The 23,317-nt window shown below is 28.2% G+C and overlaps 1 protein-coding gene across 1 annotated transcript in view; it reads left to right on the plus strand.

The window, feature by feature from the left end:
* The first annotated feature begins 2,402 nt into the window (after positions 1 to 2,402).
* LOC136969294 (protein sprint-like) overlaps positions 2,403 to 23,317 on the plus strand; it is a 102,492-nt gene continuing 81,577 nt past the window's right edge. The window contains exon 1 of the mRNA XM_067263407.1: positions 2,403 to 2,582. The gene's annotated coding sequence lies outside the window, so the exon portion shown is untranslated. The remainder of the gene's footprint in view (positions 2,583 to 23,317) is intronic.

The following is a 23,317-nucleotide window of genomic DNA, read 5'->3' on the forward strand; positions in this document are numbered from 1 at the left end:
GATGTAGTAAGTCGGGATGTGGCGCTTGATATATGTGATGAGGCCTCCGCCTCATCACATATATCAAGCGCCACATCCCGACGGAAACAAAGACGGCCAACGGGGCGGGACAACCTGAATGGATTATCACCGACATCCACCTGCTAAAACGCATCAGAATCATAAACGTATGCCTCCCTCCACAAGTAAGCAACCACCTCATGGAACGTATTCTTAACAGGAATGGCCATTCCACCAGTGGCGTGCCGTGACATTCGATGATAGGGAAGCTGTGTTTCTGTAAGAAGCCGACTTACAGGGGCAATTAATTAATTGCGCGTCAGGGCCCGTTCGTATTCGTTTGTTCGATAAGCCAGTAAAAACCGTATACTTCTTTAAATGTATTTTTAATAGATTATCTGACGTACTTAATAAAGTTCAATATAATTACCTCCGTTATTAGATTCAATAAATTCCCTATGGCCCCTAAATGCCAATTCTCGCTTTGAGAAAAAACATATAACATCTATTAATTTAGATATACCTATTAATCGTAATTATCTTGTTATAATTTTCAATATTCATTTTATATTGTCTACCAATGTTAAATTCTATTCTTCTTTGATTTCCAAATTGCTTTAATTTTACGAAAGAATCGTCATTCGTCATAAATTTTATGGTCAAAATGTCGAAATTTTTTGTTGACGTATTTATATTTAATTTAGGCATTGGTCTTTCTCTTTTAATAATGTTTTCTTTTTCATTATACGGTTTTGAACCAAAACTTTTTTAAAATAAATTTTTGAATCACTAGCCACGATAAGGGCTAAAATTAAAATTATAAAAAAAACTTACTTAGTAAAACAAAATGTGTGACGAACATACATGCCTAGTACAAAAAATTCTTCAATTGTATGAATATACTTTTAAAGAAACTTATAATTAAATGATTCCACTACCATTATTTGCGGTGACTTTAACGCCCACAACACCATGTGGGGAAACTCTTCGACAGACGTCAGAGGTCGCATTATCGCAGACCAACTTACGACAACTAACACTATCTTCCTCAACGATAGCCAATTCACATATTACAATTCAAAAGGTAATAACACAGCCACAGACCTCACTCTAGTAACGAATGACATTGCAACACATGCGAACTGGAACCCCTTGTCCATTTTCTGCGGCAGCAACCATCGCATGATTGAAACCGACATTTCCAACATCAGGACAGACAAACACAAAGCGAATAACCAAACACAAACTAGCACCTACATTAACATAACACAAACTTTCATCTCCTGGGCTACTCACACTACCCACACGGACTGGACCTACGACGATTTCATCAACAAATACAAATAATTCACATACACTCTTATCAATCGCAATCCACGTCAACAGAGACCCAACCCTCCGTGGTGGAATAAAGAATGCCAACGAAAATTAGCAAAAAAAGAGGCAAGCATTTCACCGCTTCCACAGATACACTAACCGTGAAAACTGGATTCGTGCCAAAGAAGCGACAGCAGATCTTCAACACACAATACTTGCTCAAACTTATCTGAACCCCGGCTCACAAAAGCATTCCCATCAACGAACAAGCTGACAAACTCGCCAAAACCAACCCCCTCAACTCTAACATCACCAACTACATAACCTCCGAAGACCTCAACACTCTCATCAAGTCCGACAACGAAAAACACATGGACAATAGATGGAAAACCTATCCCCCAAACTATCACTACCCTTGGTTTTCTAACACATCAGATATTTCTATTCCTGACATCACCGACCGCCGCATCAACGTCCTCATCAACCGCGCAAGAACCAACTCTTTCCTTACGAACCACTTTCTTTATACTCGCAACATCTGCATCACCGACCATTGCAAATACTGTCCAAACAAAACAGACACAACCACACATCGCCTCAACGGGTGTTCAAAATTTGACACCAGGAGAAGTATCCTCTCCAATAACAGTCTTACAAAAAATCATCTACTCAATATCAGCGACTGCCTTCAATTAAACCCGAAAGACGTTTGCCTTCAATCCATATCGGTCTTTTTTAAATTATGAATACAAAAATACATACAACTACTAAATCAATCTTTTTCTCACCTCATTTTGTCTGCCAACGGGCAACAAACATTTTTTTTTTTTTTCGACGTTGCTCGCATAATGTCCTGAACCACCAATGACTCCACACCCCCTTGTGCATTCTCCTTCAATCCCTCTACATTAGTACTGATTTTGCGAAACGTTTCTTCTAGACCTTTCAAGTACATCAACCCGAGATCGCCATCTGCTTCTCCAACTCCATTCACATACCTGGAAAAACAACTACACGGGGCGAAATAGCCAACGTTTCTAACGCCTAACTTCACCGCCAGAGGGAGGCAAGAAAGCCAGCCGAGAATGTGTTGCTAGTAGCAGTTGAAGCGTTAGTCGTAGGAACATGGAGATGAGAGAAGGACGTCTCTTGTAAACGAGTCAAAACATTAAAATTAATCCGAGGAAATTGTTGTAAATATTATAGTGTTCGACGTACTTAACGAAGGAATATATTAAGAATAAATTGGAGAGTAAATATAAAAGGTAAATATTTAATCATAAGTCATTGTTCTAAACCGGCTTCAATAAGTTGAGATGAATTGTCTTTCCTGCATTGAAAATTGAATATTAAAAGCTTTAGCTTAAAGGAAAATAGCTTCGTAAATGCATCGATTGCTGTAAAATGTGTATTAAGAGTTAAAAAGCTTTTAACTTTGGCTTAAAAATGTAAAATTTATTATTAGAATAAACATGTTAAAGATATTTTTCTGACTCAAAATCTTAAGATTATCCTTTTAGATGTTAAAACATATCAAAGTTATTTCAGTTGGATTCTTTGAAAACTCATTTTGATTATTAAATGATGATATTTGAATTAACAATGACAAAGCTATTAATCTGTATTTACTAATTGCTATTTGAAATGAATTATTTGAATATAAAGGACATTAATCTGTATGGGAATTATAATTATTTGATCATCAAGTTTATTATGATAATAATAATCACAAATAATTTAATGAAGATTGTGATTGGACCATTTGTTTATGTTTTTGATTCTCTGACCTTTAATCCTGAAATGTGAAACAGAAAGGAAATTTTGACATTTGTATTGAATAAAAAATTTATTGTGACTTTTAATTGTGAACGAGCTTTCTGATTTTATTAACGTGATTCGATTTTAATAAATTCGAGAAACTCGCAAAGTTTCGACTATTTTGTTTATTAATTAATAGCACCGATAAATTAAATATAGGTTTAATCTATATTTAAATTGAGTATATTTAATATGTACGGTGAAAATAAAACAGGTAGTATGAGTCATTCTGCTTTATTTGGATAGCAGACAATAACCTAAGGTATAATTGGATATAGCTATGTGCTTCCTTATCCTGTTTAATATCATTATTTTTTAATGGCTTCAAATTTCTATGGAGAATATTTTATTTGGAAATAAATTATGAATATAACTAATTTATTTTTATAATCAGGAAGTTGTGATCATCTTCAATGATGATCAATAAATTATCTAAAATTTGAAGATTCAATTAAGACAGTTTTATAATTTATTAATGAAATTATCATTGTTATAAAAATAATAATTTATTGTTACATATGTGTTTTTGAATATTTAACTTTTAATTGCAAGAAAAAGTATGCCAATTTATAAATGAATTGGAATTATTTTATATATTAATATACAAAAGTGCAGATATGCATGAGCAATGTTATGTATCTAAATAGATATTGTTTCTAACAGTACAAAAACCAATGATATCATTAACAATAATACAGATAAAAATAATTAACAATATTATCTTTGTCACCCTTATCGTATGTTAAATAAACTTCTAGTTATCTTATATTTTGTCCTAATGTTAGGTTTTCAGAATAAGTTGTTGTTTAATAATGTTTAAGAGTAGTAATTCAAAGTTAATGTTTATTTAAAGTTAATGAGAAAATAAATAAGAGAACAAATAATGATGTTTAATTCATTACGTTATAATTAAACATTATTTACTGATTCCAAAATCTGCAATAAATTTCATTTATCAAGATATCATTATAATATTTTACAAGTTAAAGACATTATGAATTTAGTTTTACTTGTTTTATATATGTGAAATAATGATGTTATGTGTAACATCTAATTTTTAAGTATATTGCCATAATATTCTGTAAAATATCTGCAGGATATGCTAAGGTTGATATTTATATAGTACAGTACCATATCTCTGTGGTCATAGGTTTTTCTTGTTATCTGAAATTTGAAAAAAGTTTTAAAATATTAACACATCTAGAAACATTTATACAGTTTGAATTGGCATTATTATTATTATTTTTATTTTTGCAATTAGTATTGAAACTGTTAATATCATTTTTAATTAATAATCCATTGTTTTAAAGTTTTTCTCAGCAAAATAATTTAGTATAAAAGGTTTTGATTATTATTTTCTTTTTATCGTGTATATGCTAGTGGAAACATTTTATAAACAGTTCTTAAATGTTTTAATGCTTGATTTCTTGTAGCTCTTTGCTTGCTAGAGAAATATCTGAATTTATTTAATAAAAATCTGTTTTATTAAAACAAATTTTTATTTATTAAACGTAAAAATACGTAAACAGTCACCTGTGGACATTTTAGACTGTTTTACATAATTTGGCAGAGGCGTAGCCTCTAAAGAAAGGTCGTCTCTGCTGTGGAGAATAGTTTGTTCCTGGTGATTGGACATGGCGAGTAAAGAAGATATTTTTATTATCTGTTTACGTGTTTTTACATTTAATACTGTATTTCTGCCAGCCCTATTTTACAAAATTTTTATTTTTTATATTACATAATATATTACGAAAAAAATAATGTGTGACTTTATATGTTTATATCATTTTTTCTAATTGTACTTTGCAGTTTGTCATAAATGTAAACAATTTGTATGCTATTTCTATGTGAAATGCCACACTAGTAACTTTAGAGCATTTTAAGTGACAATCTCTACAAGTATCTGATGATAAACATGCATGCCTGAAACTGAGTCAGGATTTACTATTTGACAAATTACAAACAAAGTCTTAAAAATCTGTTTAATAAAAAAAAAAATCTGTCAAGTAATTATAATATGATATTTTGTCGTCAAAAATTCAAGCACTATAGGAAAAAGTCAAGAATAAAATTTAAGAAATTATTTCTCTAGGTCAGTGGTTCTCAACCTGTCCGAGGTCACAGAACACCATTCATATACTTTTTATTATGCAGAGCATTACCATCAATATATTCAAAAATTGATAGGCAATTCCATGTTTACTATTCTTGGGAAGCAATGAAGCAATAAACTTTATTGTATTAAATAAAATAGAAGCATGGAATTGTCTACATATAAGGTATTATGTTTGTAGTATATTGGAATAAATTTGCAATAAAAACTTTAAAATCTTTATTTTTTTCTTCCTGGAATACTCAAGGTAAGTTTGCAGAATACCAGTTAAGAACTACTGCTCTAGATAATTGGAAAAATTTAAGTTTAAACAAATTTTAATAATAGATAATCATAAATTTATGCTAATAAGTAATTTGAATAATATCTATCTGGCTTCTTCCAAAGCATAAATATAATCAAATGAAAAACACCACCAAATTTGATAAGCATAATTTATAAATATCTTTAAGCAAAAGTTAACTTATTTGATGGCATTGCATATTTTATCTTAAAATATGCATCAAAATTATTTTAAAGAACACCGAAATGGTCATTGTCATATGGCAATTAAAAGAAATGACTTGTAAAATATCTGTCAAAAATATCTACTTTTATATTTCATGATTGCAAGTTCTAAAAATTGAAAATAATCCAAAATGAATAATTTTAAGGACCAAATAAAGAAAAAATATATTTCTCTTACAGACAATACATATAAAATGTGTCTTTTATCCAGACGTCCTTTCTCACGCAGTTGATGGATAAGACAATTCCACGGCGGAGTCGACCTTTTATTTGAGGCTTCTCATCCGCCTCACAATGTAAAATAGTCCAATATTTCCCTCTAGTGGTGGCAGCACAATTAAAAAATAATTTACAATTTTTAAAATAAGCCAGGACAATTAAATACAAATAAAGAAAAAATATATTTCTCTTACAAGACAATACATATAAAATGTGTCTTTTATCCAGACATCCTTTCTCACGCAGTTGAGGGATAAGACAATTCCACGGCGGAGTCAACCTTTTATTTGAGGCTTCTCGTCTGCCTCACAATGTAAAATAGTCCAATATATTTTATATATAAGAGTCCAATATAAGAGAAATATATTTTTTCTTTATTTGTATTTAATCGTCCTGGCTTATTTTAAAAATTTTAAGGACCATTTTTGTTTTGACTGTTTAAAAATTGGTAAAAACAGAATCAATAGCTATCTATCTCTAAATCCATTTTTGCAAGCAGAAGTCAGATAAAATCTCACGTTTTACAATTTTTGTTTATTAACTACCAACAGAAATAGATACTCCTTTAGTATAATAATCAACAGCTGCTATATTAAATTATGCTAAATATGGAATATCGTAATCAACTTTATAAATAAGATTATAAAATATTATTGAATTTTATTAAGCATAAATTAAATAAATGAATAATTTTGAATAATTGGTTATTTTTTTATTTCAAAAATTAAATATAAGATATAGTTTATAAAAAATGTTCTAATTTCTGGTTCACTAAGAAATTTTTTTTATACAAAACAATGTTACAACAACATTGTACTTGCTGTTAATTGGAATTTGCTAGTAACTTTGTCCAACTAATAGATTTCTTCAGGCATTTAAATCACATCTTTTGTTTTGTACCAGAACGTAGAATATATACAAAATATTTCATATATTTTGTGTTCTAAAGTCAAAGTTTTTATGATTTACATACCTGAAAAAAAGTATTAATTGGATGAAAGTCCTAGCAAATTCTAATTAAAGCTGAGTTTGATTTTATTTTGATGTTGTTGGGCTGCAATTTTAAAAAATTGTAGACCTATAAATTCCCACTGTTGTCTGTCTTTCCTTAATCTTGAGAACAGAGTTAGATAGATGAAAGATGAGACCAGATATGAAAAGCTTAGGAACAGGAGGCCCCAATTAACTACATGTGAATTTCTGATGCAAACCAGAAGTCGTGTTATTTCAATTCAAAACTTTTCCCCTAAAAGGAGTTAGTAGACGACCAGCATGACTCTATTGCAAACAGGAAAAGTGTAATATATAGGGTAACACACTACTAATTTGAGGTGGAGAGCATATATTTTATATTATATAAATTAAAAAAATACGATTAAAAATTGCAGCCTGGCATTGTGACACAATGTCACAATAAATAATTGCTCGTTTCATACAAAAAAGTTTTTAATGAATTATTGATTAACACCATTCGGGGGGTTTTGCATTAATTTCTGTTTTATTATCTATGCTTTAATAGGTGATACTGTTAAAACATAACTTTAATCAAAGAGATTTATGTAATAAATTACAATATGTAAATCTAAAAATAATTTAATAAAACTATTTAAAATAATTAACTGAAAAGTAACTTTAAATAAATTAAAACATAAACATTTTTACCAAATTTTGAAATGATGATATTAAAAGCTTGCATTGCGTACTTTTAATTTTAAGAAATAAATTAATTTTTCATTTAAATAATAGAATTCATTAATATTTTAATGAAATTTTTAATTATCCAATACACAAACAAAATATCATTATATGTTAACTTTAAATATATAGTGTATCAAATGATATTAATATCAAATCTAAAAATATTGTTTATGAATTTTAATTGATTTAACTCAAAATATAAAATTGTATCCTCAGTAGCCTATATGTAATTTAAAATACATATAGGCTACTGTATTTTGTCAGTTATTTAGGAAGTTTTATCTTTAATTTATGTGAAGTGTAAAATGAAAGAATGAAGAAGTAAAGCCTCTTACAAAATTTAAACACTTTCATTTAAATGTCTTGTTGATAATTCCTTTTAAAGTAATAATAGTATTATACATAATTTAAAAAAATTTGAATTCTAACATTCATATATATATATAAGACAGCAATGTACAAATATTATTCAATATTTAAAATATTTTCATTGTAAACTCTCATGTAAAATTTTGTAATATAGATTATTAAAAATAGTCTAATAAAGAGGAAAAAGTTATAAAAATAAATTCTTCAATCCATTTGGTAAATGTCAATGATATTCCATTTAGAATTTTATCTTGCTGATTGATGGTGTCTATGTTAAATGAATAATGAATGTTTTAATGCATATTTTCACTCATTTAGTTAAAAATTTTTTTTATTCTACTATGGATTGATTATTTTAAAATATACTGAACACTAAATTTACATAAAACATGAAATTTTCATTTCAAATATAATTTTAAAATAAATTTTTATGCTGCTAATATTACATATTTATAAATAAAATCTATTCCAAACAAAATTAGATCATACATTAGTTATTTAGGTTGAAAATTTTGTTTTTGTGGTTAATCTTTAAATTATTGAATATGTCAAATCCTTTTTCCTCGAATGTTTTTATTGTGATTTATAATCTGAAAATATTGAATAATTATTTAGTTTTGAAATTTATAAATAAACTACAAATGCAATATTTTTAATTATAGGCATAATTTTTTGAGATAAATGCGCTAATTAATACTTGAGGAATTTATTAGGACAAGAGAGTACAAGGTTAAGAGTTAAGGTCATTGATATAATTCCAGAGAGCCTCTTATATCATGTAACTTCTGTAAAAGAGGAGGGCACTTACCGAAAATTAGCTTAAATAAGAGCTATATTTGATATGGCTTTGGAATAATAATAAGACTTAATATTTTTTATTAAGAATGAATATAACTTAATTTATTTACTTTATTTAATATATGATGAAATAGGCATTCATACATAAATATATAATAGATTTTTGTATGTCTTTTAAAACTAGATATACTGAAAAATTTGCATAAATAACAACATTATTATTAGCTGAATACTTAAAATTACTAAAAAAGTTTTATAAATAAAAGTCTTTTATATACTGTATTAGTAATCACACTGGAATTTTTATTTTTTATATTCATGAGTAGAGGTACTTTTTTTGATTACCCAAAAGAATTTAATTTTGTTTTCTTGTTATTTCTTACAAACAAATAATAAATTTGGATCATTCTTTTTCAAAACTATTAGATAATTGCAATGGACTACAATGAACAAGTAAGAGAAAAAGGAAAACAACCTAAAGAATACATTAAAATTCTGATAAAATTTTTTTATTTTTATAATCATCATCACTGAATTATTACGTTATTCTAAGGTACAATTTTTAAAAATCACCTTAAAATTGCATTTAAAAAATTTTCTGGGAATGAGTAGAAATACTTAATTTATATTTTAAAATATTTTCATCTTGTACTCAGTACAAGTTATGAAATAGTTGTGTGTTTTATCAAAATTTTACCAATTAAACAGTTTCATTACTATTTTAAAAATGTAATAAAATTTTGATTGATTTTATTTAACATTTTTTATTTATTCTAACAAATGAATTATTTAATATTAATTAATATATAAATAACAGAAGAATAATAAATTTTCAAAATTCATAAGAATGTTATTAACATCTTGATGAAATGAAATGTGATAATTTTGGAGACTTCATATGACAAGTGATTATTTGTATTTGGGAAATTGCAAATTCTATTAATTTTAAAAAGATTTCTATAGAATTATTAAAAAATTGTAATCATAAATTGGTTTTTAGTTTATATTTTTAGTTATATATTCAATATTCACTGTCAAATGTTAAAATAAATTATAGATGTTAATTAAAAGAAAAGATTCTTTAAAGAGACAGTTCATATTTTTTAAAATAATTATAATAATAATGTAGAAATTAATTGCAAATTTGATCTCTTTCCAAAACACTATTGTAGCAGTGAAGTATCATTTATTAACTTTTGCAGAGTTTCGTTTGTTTGTAAAACTAAAATAACATTTGGGTGACATAATTTGGATTTTGAAGAAAATAGATAACTTCTGGATTGAGTTAATGATTTGGAAATAATATAATATGATTTTATTACTATTTTGTATTTACTTAAAATTTTATCTGAAATAGATTAGATTCTTTTAGAAATCAGTAGTATGAAACTTTTACTTCTCTTCAATATAATAAAGTTTTATAAAATTTAGTATCTATTTGTAATTTAAATTTACTTACAATTAAAACATATTCTTAAATTATATCTTGTGATTTGATTTTCGTATTAAAAGATGTTAAAATATGTTAGATGTTAATAATTTAGAATTGTTGTTTGATATCAAGGTTATTTATATATTTATTTATGTGTTGTTATTACTGTTTTATAATTCAAGATACATACTTTAAATATTTAAAGTATGTAACTTTTATGATTATACACAGTTTAGCAAATTTTATTCATTTTTTTTCAAAATATAGTATTAAATATAGTATAAAATAAAGAATTAAATATTTTTATTTTTGTTTAAATTTATTACTTAATAAATATAACTTACATATATATATATATAGCTATTGTTATTACAAAACACAGGTATTGAAAATGAAAATAAAGGACGAATTGTGTTCTTTGTTGTTTCAATACAAGAACAGTTTAGCTAAAATAAAAGATTTTCCTTTGAAGTAAAGGATATCTGGAAACCCTAACTATAGATGAAGAAATTTTTAATGCCCGTAAATATTTTGACTTTGATATTTGAAAAATTTATATTCGATATATCATGAAAGATTTTCAGCTAAATTTAATGTAACAAATATCATTCCCTACACTAGATTATGCTTTTTTAGTTGTTTATACTCTATCTTTAGAGATTTATACCATTATATTGAATCTATAAATTGTTGACTGATAAAGATCTAACTATTGGCTGTGTTTAACAACATGAATAAATTAAATACTAGGCTACATGAAAGAGCGAAAAAATTGGATCATCTTTTTGGGTTTGATTTGTGTTAAAAAGAAATCTCTGATTGTAAGATTTAATATACCAATGCTCTTCCAAAGAACCTCAATAAGAATATGTATAGGTTACTACATACTGTAATTGACTAAAAGAAAACATTTATCAAGAGTTTGCCATTACTGTGAACATATTAAAGTGTATATAATAGTTTGGCATATTACTTTCAGTATTGTGAATAGTCTGACAATTCATTATTTCCTAATAAAAATTTCAAAGTGAATATATAGAAATTACTTTTACTGATATGTGAGCATTGAAAAAACAGCTTTAGCACCTTATATTAATGCACTGTTTCACAAGCACTGAGTTATGCACTGTACTACAAAGTTTATTAACATTAATGGGTTAATGATATTTTTATTTCCTAAGACTCTGGACTATCTAATGGGAGTTCTGTACTAGACTGTTTAGAGGATTTGGTAATAGTTTCAAGCTGTTAGTGGAATATTATAAACTTTTGATCAAATCTTATGTTCTGAATGAATTATTTTATTCTTAGAAAAACATAATAAAATTAAATGTTGAGAAATACTTAATATATAACAATGATCTCGATAAAAATACATCTAAAACAAAGATGATTTGAGAAATCATATTGGCAGAGTTAATGCTCACTCTATTTTTGTAATTTGTAGAATTTGCATAAAAATGAATTGAATTAATCATAGAAACCATGTTTTTAAGAAAGTTGAATTTTAAGTGTAGTCAAACCTCAAGTTACGAATGGCCCTGTTTACAAACAGTTTGGTTCACAAACAAAATTTTGAACACCATATTTGGCCTGGTTGCCATATGATAACTCTGTTTCTGAACAAGCTACTCAGCAGAGCTGCTTCTTATGTTAAAGAAAATCAACGGCCTGACCGATTAACAACAGGACTACCGATTCAGTAGTGGAGCCAAGATTCGCCTCATGTCATTAGATGTTATGGCACAATGATGTTATTCAAATTAGATTTTAATGTTCAGATACTACCACCAGTTTTCGGTAGGCATCACAATTCAATTTAAATCAAATTAATTAATAAAAATAGCATTAATTGACATTTGTGTAATATAAAATGACATCCAGTAATTTACATTTAAAGGTACTTAATTCAAAATTAAATAACAAAAATTTATTATTAAATATATATTTTTTAATTATTTTTCATTAGTACATAATCTATGTTTGGCATTATATTTAACAGTATTAATTAAATGCAAGAACTTTTAATGAACATCTTTTAGAAAAACATGGGTATCTGTAAGCCAGAAAATAAATACACTCAAACCTGTTTTTGTGCGGTCTTTTTTTGTGCGATTTTTTATATGCAATGTGTTTTGTGCAATTATTTTTGTGCAGCATACCAGTTTGATTGAAATTCATATACTGCACACAAAAAATCGCACAAAAATAGACCGCACAAAAACAGGTTTGAGTGTAATATTTATTTTCTGGCTTACAGATCATACAAAAATATTATTAATTACTTTTCTGAATTTTCAGGAAAAGTGAACAATAGCAAATTATTTCTTTTATAAATTATTTAACTATTATTTAACTCCATTTAACTATTTTTCATTTTAAAATGAAACTGTAAACCACTGACGATCTTCAAAACAACATCGTTAAGGCCATCTCAATTCACTGGTGGCAACATTCTATGAAGAGGAGATGGAAAAGCTCGTCCACAGATATGACAAATGCCTCAATCTTCACGGTGAATATGTTGAAAAATAACCATGTACCTAACTTTTGGTAATAAATTCATTTTGTTATTTACATTTGTCTTTGTTTTATGGATCATCGGAGGTTGAAAAAGAAACAAGCCTCGTAAATCACATGATCATTGTTGTACCATGCTTCAGCTAATGGTATGCTGCATATCTTTAGTCATGTGATTTTCTTGAAGTTATCCATCTGTGTGTGTCTAATCTGTGGAGCCACAGCACAGCATTACTTTGCAGCAAACTGTTCTCTGACTTTGGTGATTTTTCTTGTATTGTGTGTTATTTCTTGTTTTTTCTTTATTCCATAAGCAACCATGAGATCTAAGAAAGCTAATGTAAGCATGTAGGTGAAAAGGAAAAGAGTGAAAATAACAAAGATGAAGAAAGAGATTATACGAAAGCATGAAAATTGTGTCTTGGATCTGGCTTTGTAGTTCAACTTAGGAAAATCATTGACCTGTATTATTCTCAAGAACAAGGAAGCAATAAAGGATGCTAATGTTTCCAAAGGAGTGGCTATGATCACCAAACAAAGATCACAGACCTTAGAAGAAGTGGAAAAGTTGCTCTTGATTTGGATCAACAAAACGCAGTTGGCTAGTGACAGTATTTTGGAGACTTTCATTTGTGAGAAAGCAAGGCATTTACACTAAAATTTGCTTGAGAAAACTCCAGGTTCAAGTTCTAAGACTGATGTGTTAAGGATTACTTGAAGATGGTTTGAAAAGTTTAAGAAGTGAAGTGGCATGGGGAGAGGCTTCAAGTGTGAACAAAAAAGATGTGGAAAAGTTTGTGAAAGAATTTGGTGTGTATGTGACTGCTGAGGGTTTTATCCTCCAGCAAGTGTTTAATTGTGATGAAACTGGACTTTTTTGGAAAAAAATGCCAAACAGAACATACATAACCCTGGAGGAAAAGGTTTTGCCTGGACACAAGCCAATGAAGAACAGGTTAACTCTTTTGTTTTGTGACAATGCTAATGGCAATTTTAAGGTGAAACCATTACTTGTGTATCATTTGGAGAATCCCCATGTGTTTAAGAGAGAAAAACATTACGAAAAGCAAGTTGTCTGTCATGTGGAAGACTAACAGTATGGCCTCAGTGACTAGACAGTTTTTCTTGGAATGGGTCCATGAAGTTTTTGCTCCTAGTGTGAGGAAATATTTTAATGAAAATAACTTGCCATTGAAGTGCCTGCTTTTGATGGACAATGCTCCTACCCACCCCTCAGGCATGGAGGCCAAGTTATGAAAGAGTTTGACTTCATCACTGTGAAGTGTTTGTTTTCTAATACAGTTCCACTGATTCAGCCAATGGATCAACACATCATTTCTAACTTTAAAAAGTATAACACCAAAGCACTTTTTCAAAGGTGCTTCGATGTATCTCTGACCTGGAGTTAACTCTTTGTGACTTTTGAAAGAACCACTTTAATATCTTCCATTGCTTAGGTCTTATTAACACTTGCCTGGCAGCAAGTGAATTGCAGGACCTTGAACTTAGCCTGGAGGAACCTCTGACTTGGTTGTGTTGCAGAGAGACTTTGTGGGATTTGAGACAGAGCCTACTAGAGCTGTCAATGATATATATCTTTGAGCCAAAACATGGGCCTGGAAGTCAACAATACTGATGTCGAAGAGCTGGTGAAGGAACATGGTACCAAGTTGTCTACCTACAAACTCAAACTCCTTCAAAAGTAGCAGCAAAAGGATATGCTTAAGGCGATGCTCTTGGAGGAGTGGAGGGAAGGGAGGATGTGCCTAGTGCTCTTATTGATGACATGTGCAAAATGGGGTAAAGTGCAGTTTTGTTGAAAAGCATCATCCTGATAAGGCAATAGCAAACCATGATAAATTTTTAGTGAAGAAAGAGACCTAATGAGTCCCAGGCAGAATCTGCTAGTGAGAAGCAGAAAATCCAAAAGGTAAGAGAAAAAGTTCTTGAAGTTCAGTTACCTGATGTTATTATGGAGGGGAACTACAATTTCAAGAAATAATATACCCTCCCTTCCACCTGCTCTTCACCCTCTGCTTGTGCCATCAAGACACTTTTCAGCACAGATAAGAATGAATGAAATTGTCTTTCTTATTTATAAACTTTATTTGTTATTCAGTTTGTATGTTATAATATATTATTACATTGCATTTGTATGCATTATGCATGAAATACAGCTAAAAAGGTTTTGTTTTGGAGGTTGGGAACGGATTAATCCATTTTGTTTCTTATGGGAAGATTCGTTTTGGTTTGAGAACAAGTCAGTTTCTGAACAACTTTTAGGAATGAATTAAATTTGTAAACCAAGGTTTGATTGTACTTGATTTCTTCCTTTCATGAGTTATTTTTTCTGGCCCTTAATTGATTTGATACAAATACAGGCTCCCTTCTCTTATCTATTTGATTTTATATTCTTGGATCTTGGAAAGATCAGGAATATAAGATCAAATTTTATGTATGTAGAGTTAATGAAATAAGTTTGATAAAAGTAATAAAGTTAAAAATGTATCTAATATGTATTTTTTAGTATTTGTTAATTTAATGGTCTTCATCTAATTTTTTTTCTTAGTTTCTGTTAAATTAATAAAAGAAAATCCTTTAAATTGATAGAAGAATAGAACAAACATAATGACAAAATGAAAGCTAACTGAAGCTTCAGTGTATATAAAAGCAGTGGAAGAGTGATATTTAAATATTTGAGAAAATAAATTTGACTTTTTTTAGTCTTATACGTTGTCCTTTAAGATAGAGTATTGTAAAACAAACCCCTTTAATACCTTAATTCTCCATTACAAAACAAAACTGATTAATATTTTCGATGTAATACTAAGATCTTTATCAAGTCAATTAACATTCCAATATCCATTATTTTACAGTTAATACGTATCCAGTTTTCATTAGTAGAGAAAGATGTAAGATAGAATAACATGGAAGACAATAATAACTATTTTTCATTAATTGAAGACAGTTTATTCTATAGATTAATAGAACATATTCACTGGAGCTTCTTTTAAATAGAGAATAGTTTTTAAATAAGTATCACATTTTCATAACCTGTGTGTTATTTGTGTTTAAAACTCAATTTGTGAAAGAAGGTGCAGGTTATGTGATGAGTGTTGGTTAAATATTAATTTTAATTGTAATTATAAACTCAAATCTATAGGGCAGCCATTGCTTTACAGGGTATATTGTGGGCAGGTTATATGAGATTTTTATTTATGTCCTAGTTATTTTCTACAGGGTATACATCATTGTGGATTATATGAATGAAAATACTACTATGGTACATTTTCAATTTAGAGTCAGCATATTTAGCCATTGTAATTTAAATAGTAATTTATAAGAAAATGTGCTTTTGAGTGAAAAATCTGTCATTAAAGATAGAGGGATTTTATATAAATTATTTATATATTTAGTGTAATTAGCATTTATTACTTTGATATGATTGTTGTTAATTTGTAACTGTAATAATTGATATTGTTACATCATTCTCGGTGTTTTTGATTTTCTTTACTCAAAAATAATTTGAGTTTAATCCTTTTGATAAATTTGAGGTTATTACATACATCTTCAGAAAAGAAATTTTATGATTATTATTTCATATTATTATTCAGTTTTCTATATTAATATTATTAGATGGAAATACTAATATAAATAATTTCAAATATCTTAATATTGTAGAATTTGTATATTTATTTATTGACATTTTTTTAAACAGCTATTGTTCAGAAAAATAAAATATATTATGAATAGATATTGAATAGTTCAACTGTTATAAATAATTTTCTCATTACTATAATGCATACTGAAAATTTAGGAAAATCTACTTTGAAATGCTTTATTACAATATGTCTAAGTTTAAAAAGTACGACTTTCATTTTCAGAAAGGTTGAAAAGATCTATTATATAAAAATAGTTCAATTCTGGAAATTTATGATCATTTGTTTTTATAGTTTGCATTCTGTTACCTCTGCACCTGCAAGCAACCAGTATTTATAAATAATTTGTGTGTAGTATAAATAAATATATAAGTAGACAAATGTAGTCTGGACTTGACTTCTACTGATCTAGAATTTTAGTCAGAGAATGCATGGACACAAACTTGATCAATGAAAAGTAGCAAGTTCTGTTGACAAGTAGCTTCCTTTTGAAACTCAAATTATCCTTAGACAAAAGCAAAGATTGATAACTTGAAATAAGTGTGTTGTTGAGAAATTTGGAAGATATTTTAAATTGATTTTTATTTATATATTTCTGTATATTTAAAATACTTTTTCTATTGAATCAGTCAGATTATTAAAATTTGTAATGGTTTGTTAAAATTATTACTGAAATTAATAATGTATACTAAAGATGATATTTTAAACTTTCTATCGTATTTTTTTCCTTAATAGAATATTAATCTCTTAAAAATCTTTTATCAGGTGACTTGTGCAAATTCGTTGTGTGTCAGTTGGAAGGGAAGGTCATACTCAAATTCATATCCAACATAATTATTTATAGGAGATATGTTGATGACAAACGGTTGATAATGTGTTTGTCCTCTAGAAAACTGAGCCGAATGTCAATGATTTTTTAAACTGCATGAACGATAACTTTTATGGGCTAACCCTTAAACTTGATCAGTTATGTAGCACTAACTCTCACTTCTTAGACATCAAAATTCGTCTCAACAAGGGACAGATAGAAACGGGTGTTTATTACAAACCCTGCTTCTTGCCATTGTTCATTCCAGCAAACTCTGTCGACTCTTATTCTCATAAAGTTGCAGCCTTCTGTGCACTAACCAGACAGGCATTTACACACCATTCTAATTAGGACACTGTAAGGGAGCTAAAACATCTTGAAGGCATTGTGGTAAAACATGGATACAGAAGGGACCTAATACATGGTTTAGCACATGCCTACTACAACCAATGGGCCATATGAAATACCTCTAATACCCAAAGGACTTCTGACAGAAGTCAGAGTCACAATCCTAACTCCAGGTGCATCATAGTGCAACCAACACTTACATCCCTTATATAAAGAAAAAGCTGGCCTAACATGTACCAAGCTGGCTTACAGAAGGTCCCAATTGATATATACGTTATTATGAAATGCAAAGAACAAACCTAATTATCTCAGACTCCCAGGGGTTTACAGTGTTCTGGTGAGGGATGACAGGTTCCAGAGAGATTTGGTATACATTGGTTCCACATAACATTCCTGTACAAAAAAAGGTGCAGGAAACACAAGTACAACATTGTGAACAAAAGTTATACCACTGCCCTATCCAATTACACCATCGACCCTGAAGTACAAGCTGACAAGCCTAACACCAGGCTAATAACGCAGTCCTTCCAAATCGATCATATTAGGACCCTAAAGGCCCTAGAAATATACAAGGCCAGCCTGATGGGCAAGTGCATCAATTTTAAGGATGGTAACACATTATTGTATGCCTGGCAATATGTGTATGAGAAACCTGGCAGTGATGATGCAAATTGACTTTGTATTATTTGCTATTGGGCTAGATCCTAAAATAATATGTGCATATGTGTTTCCTTTTGTACATATTTTGAATTTGCATATTGTCCACCTTTAAGTTTCTGTATATGTTACATGTTCCAAATATTTAAAATTAATGTTTCAAAACATTGATTCTAGTGTTCCAATTTTGGAATTCAGTTGGTTCATAAACCTGAAGCAGACCTTGGTTAAGGTCAAAATCATTTGTTTGAGGTTTTTATTAAACATTTTTGGTTACTGGATTTAAAGGTTTGTTAATAGTTGCAAAAATTGATTATTTGTTAGTTTTTGATGTAATAATTCAATAAAAATGCAGTTTTTGATAGGATTATTTAATGTTTATATTTACTACATCTTATGAAATAAAAAGTAAGATTTTGCATATAAAAATTTTAATATAATAAAATTTAAAAAAAAATGAAGTTAGTATTTTGTGTGATCACCCTTTACATCCAATAGTGTTTCTATAAGACAAGGCATACTCCTTATACATTTTTCTATTTTTGTTCTCTTTAATGTACTATGGTGCCAAAATCAGCAGAAATGGTAAAAACTCACATTAGGGAATGTTTTCCTCCATATTAAATGGACATCTTCAGGCTCTTAATATTCTAATCTGAATTGTATGAGATGAATATCTTGACTTGAAATGCAAGCTCATTTATTGGTGGACTGGGTGCCACAACAGTATTGTATACCATGTAATTATAATAAGAAGCAGGTCTTCCAAGTTGATGGAAGTGAATCTGCATCCTTGAACTTAATAGCCACATCTCTCACAGTGGCTTTATAAATTTTGAAGCACTCCATCTTGTATAGTTTGGATTTAGAATGTTAAGAGTCTGAAGATGTCCATTTAATAGGGACAAAAATGTTTCATGAGTTTTTTTTTTTTTTACCATTTCTTCTGGTTTTTCAGTTTTTTGACAGTAGTTTATTTAAGATTAACCAGTTTTTGGCAGTCATTATTTGCTATTCACTGTTTACTTTGCTTTTGATTGATTATATTAAAGTAAATAAATTAAATATATTGCAAGATTTGCATTAGTTTCATTTTAAACTTGCTATAGTTTTATTCATATAACCTGCAGATTGTGTTTAAAAGACATGTTGAAAAGGGATGTTGATTGTATGCACAATTTTAAATTTATTGAAATTACAAATGTCTATGGAACAATGGCTTCTTTGATAAGTCTGGGGTTTATGGTGGAGTTAGTTATGCAAAGGTTTTATTTTGTTCTAGTAAATTTCTGTTTGGTTATACACTTGAAAATATGGTAAAAAAATATTTTGTGGTAAATTTTTTTAATGTATAATAAATTAATAATGATAGCATATTTTATTTTAACAATTAGGGAGAGTCATTGGAGTAGGGAGTAATATAAAATATAGTGTGACAGGATAAGATTACAATATATTACATAACATCAAGGCAAGAGTGATTATAGAGCAAACTCAATGGACAAGGTGATGTAGATTCAAACATATAGGACAAAAAGAGATGTACTGAACTGCAAAAGTGGACAGATTATAAGTTGGTTATGATATCATTAATTGCACAAGCTTGTGAAAAGCACTGCAAAACTGTAGCACCTCTAAAGAAAAATAAACTTGCAAAACTTCATATGGGATATACTACTTTTCCACTAAGCCTTTCAATTGTTAAAATGTTTTATTTTTATATTAAATTAATTATAAAAAATATGTAAACGATTCAATTGAATCCAGAAGTGACTCCATGTTTAAAAAGAAATCAAAATAGATTAAGAAGTCTCAGATTTTATTTACTAGGAATGTTTTGAAATTTTATAGTACAATATCAACTGCATTCTAAATTAACTAATACAGGAGAACCTCAATTATCTAATTCCAATTAACTGAGGTTCAGCATTATCCAAAGTAAATCTGTAAGTGAATGCACTGAGTGCATAAATACTATAAACTTTTAACCTTGATTGTATAAAGTGATTTTTTTTAAAACTCTTTACAAGCTGTGGGCATTAAAGGAACTTTTTTCCATGTTTACCATATGCTTGGCCAGATCCATAGTGGGCTGGTTGGGTGGTAAGGGACAGACTGCCCATGAAAAATAATTCTGAGGTGATTGTGGAACATTGTGACTAAGAAGAGAACCTCTATAAAATGAAATTCTCTAAAAGACTTTTAAAGAAAGTTTAAAACAATAACATGTATTACAAAATTTGTTTTTGTTACCTTTTATAATTTAACTTCAATGTGAGACAAACCATTCATATTAAAATGTAATTAACTTATTTAGTTACATTTTATCATGTAAAAAAGATGTAAAACAAAAAATAAAAAAACATTAAAATATTGTTATTATATATGATTAAATTCACTAAGGTATAAAAAGAGATTTAAAAATGATGTCATAATAGATCTTTTATATTTGTAATTTTTATTACAAAATAGCCATTGTCATCCGTTTTATTCAATTTTCAGTTATCCAAGACAGCATTGGTCCATGTTATCTTGGATAGTCAGGGTTCTATTGTATTGTAAAAAAGATTTTTAATTTAAACTATAGAATGTATATTTTATTTTTCCTTTTAAATACGGTATTTATTCATTTAATGTAAAAGTTATGTTTTAGAATGCAGCTGATATATATATATATATCAGCTGCATTCTAAAAACAACTTTTCTATACGTATATAATCAAGAGACTAAAAATGTTTGATGAGAAGGAATAATGGACTTCTACATTTTAATCTGTTCTGGTTTTGTTTTTGTCAAATATTTTTGAATATTCTTTCAGGTGTTAATAAATATCTGCAAAAAAAATTTACTAGTTTCATAATAAACTATTAGCATTTGTTTACCAATTATTTATTTAAATAATGTCATTTTTCCAGTGTCAGAACAGTTTTGTGTTTAGAACATATAAAATTGTTCTGGCATTGTTAAATTGTAGTTTGAATATATAAAATTTAAAAGTTACAATTTTAAATCTTACATACCCATGTAACCAAATTTTCACTATTATTGTAGTAGTAGAAAGACTCAAATAAGATCTATTCTTCTATTAGTTTCATTTAGTTATATTAAACATCTTTTATATCTAAATTGTGTTTTTGAAAAAAGATATACTGTATATATATTATTGTAAGATCAATAAAATTAATCTTAAAAAGTTTCTTTTTAAACTTGGTTTTTATTTGAAGATATGGAACTTTTAAAGTACTTAAAGTGCATATTTATTAAATTAAAAAAAATTACCAATTAAGCTATATTTTGATAGTATAGAATTCATTTTGGCTATTTAAATCCTTTCTTCTACTTAATTCCTAATTGCCAGGTCTTTACGTTAGTATTTCTTGACACCGTATACAAAACAAAGTATTTTTCTGCAAAGTTTTCTATCCCTTGTTATAAATTTCAATGCACGTTTTGTGCTATCGGTAATATAAGAAAAAATTAATTATATAATTATATTTCCAATATTTTTTCACTTAGTTTTATATCCTTAGGTCATAAAATCTTTTTTATTGATTTAGTCATTAATATTACTATAACATATTTACTATAATTATATAATTTCAGAGAAATTTTATTTATTTATTATGATGTAAAAAAATGTCAAATAGATCATTTTCATAATATAAGTTATGCTACAGGTTGTCCACTAAAGTGTATTTTTTACTTAAAATAATAAAAGAAGATAGAATATATTTATGCTTTATAATAATAATTATTCATATACATTTATTCCATCAATAAAATAAATGTATATGAGATCCATAAAATAAAATTTTATTAAAATAATAAATTCTTGCTATATATGTTATGTTTGATTGTAGTAAACTATCTATTAATTAAATGAACAATAATAATGACCAGATGGTCATCTGACAAAGATGTCAGTTTATCACTCTGGAGAGCCCGAGTTTGAGACTGGCTTGGGAATCGTAGGAATCTTTCAGGGGTGTTTGCTGAATACGCTGAGCTTTGCCCATGTATGGTATATTAATCTACCTGCTAAGTTTTATATGCTGATGGTGAAGGATGGTCCTCACTATCTGGTTACCTCTGTGTAGTTAAATTTCAAATCTGCAAAAGCCAGATTTAATTTTTAGAATAAAAGGATTTACAATAAAAGTATTGTTTTGAATAAACCATTTTTAATATACTAAAGATGATATTGATAAAATGATAATGTCTATATGATGTAAAAGATATATATAAATTGTTGGATAGACTTTTAAAATTTTAGAAATCAATATCTTATCTTATTTATTAATGAATTATAATATTGTTACTGTGATAAATCTTCTATTGTTTCATAAATATTAAGTTGTTACTCAATAGATAATTATATCATTGCTAACTTCTAAAATTTAATAATTAAAAATATTATGTTAGTATTATAAAGGAAAAAGATACATATGAAGAAATTAAAAACAATAAAAAACAAAATATTGAGCCATTCTACATTTTCTTGATGCTCATTAACAGGAAGATGACATTTGTAATGTTGCATGGTTGTATTACAATTTTTATGTTAGAGAGTATTTTTTATTTGCTGTTATTTATACATTCCTTCTGAGAAAAAATAATTAATTTTAACTGTTATAACAAAAAACATGTCATGTAAATAATTAAATATATCATAAAGAATATGATCATATATCTAAGTAAATAAATATATATACAGTAGACCCCCCCCTATAACACAGTAGAGACATTTTGTGTTATAGGAATTCCATGTTGTACAAGTCACTTAGATTTTACAAATACATGAGTCGTTCACAGCCCGGCAGTTTAGGGGGTACGGCTGTTTGAAAGGTTTTCTTCCATAAAAATAATCAATTCTAGACTAATTTGACTCGAACATTTCTAAAGCACGTATAATTTTTTGGGAATAATCCATATAAACTATGCTATAAACAAAAAATTGTAGGAATACTTACCGAGTGCGCACCGTTCGAAGACGCCATTGCTTAAGCATGTTTTTGTTGCGGAGTGGCTCATCGAACGGCAGACGCACTTCCTGA

The sequence above is a fragment of the Centruroides vittatus genome, unplaced genomic scaffold (assembly GCF_030686945.1).
Source record: "Centruroides vittatus isolate TY-2023 unplaced genomic scaffold, ASM3068694v2 contig_1776, whole genome shotgun sequence".
NCBI lineage: Eukaryota > Metazoa > Arthropoda > Arachnida > Scorpiones > Buthidae > Centruroides > Centruroides vittatus.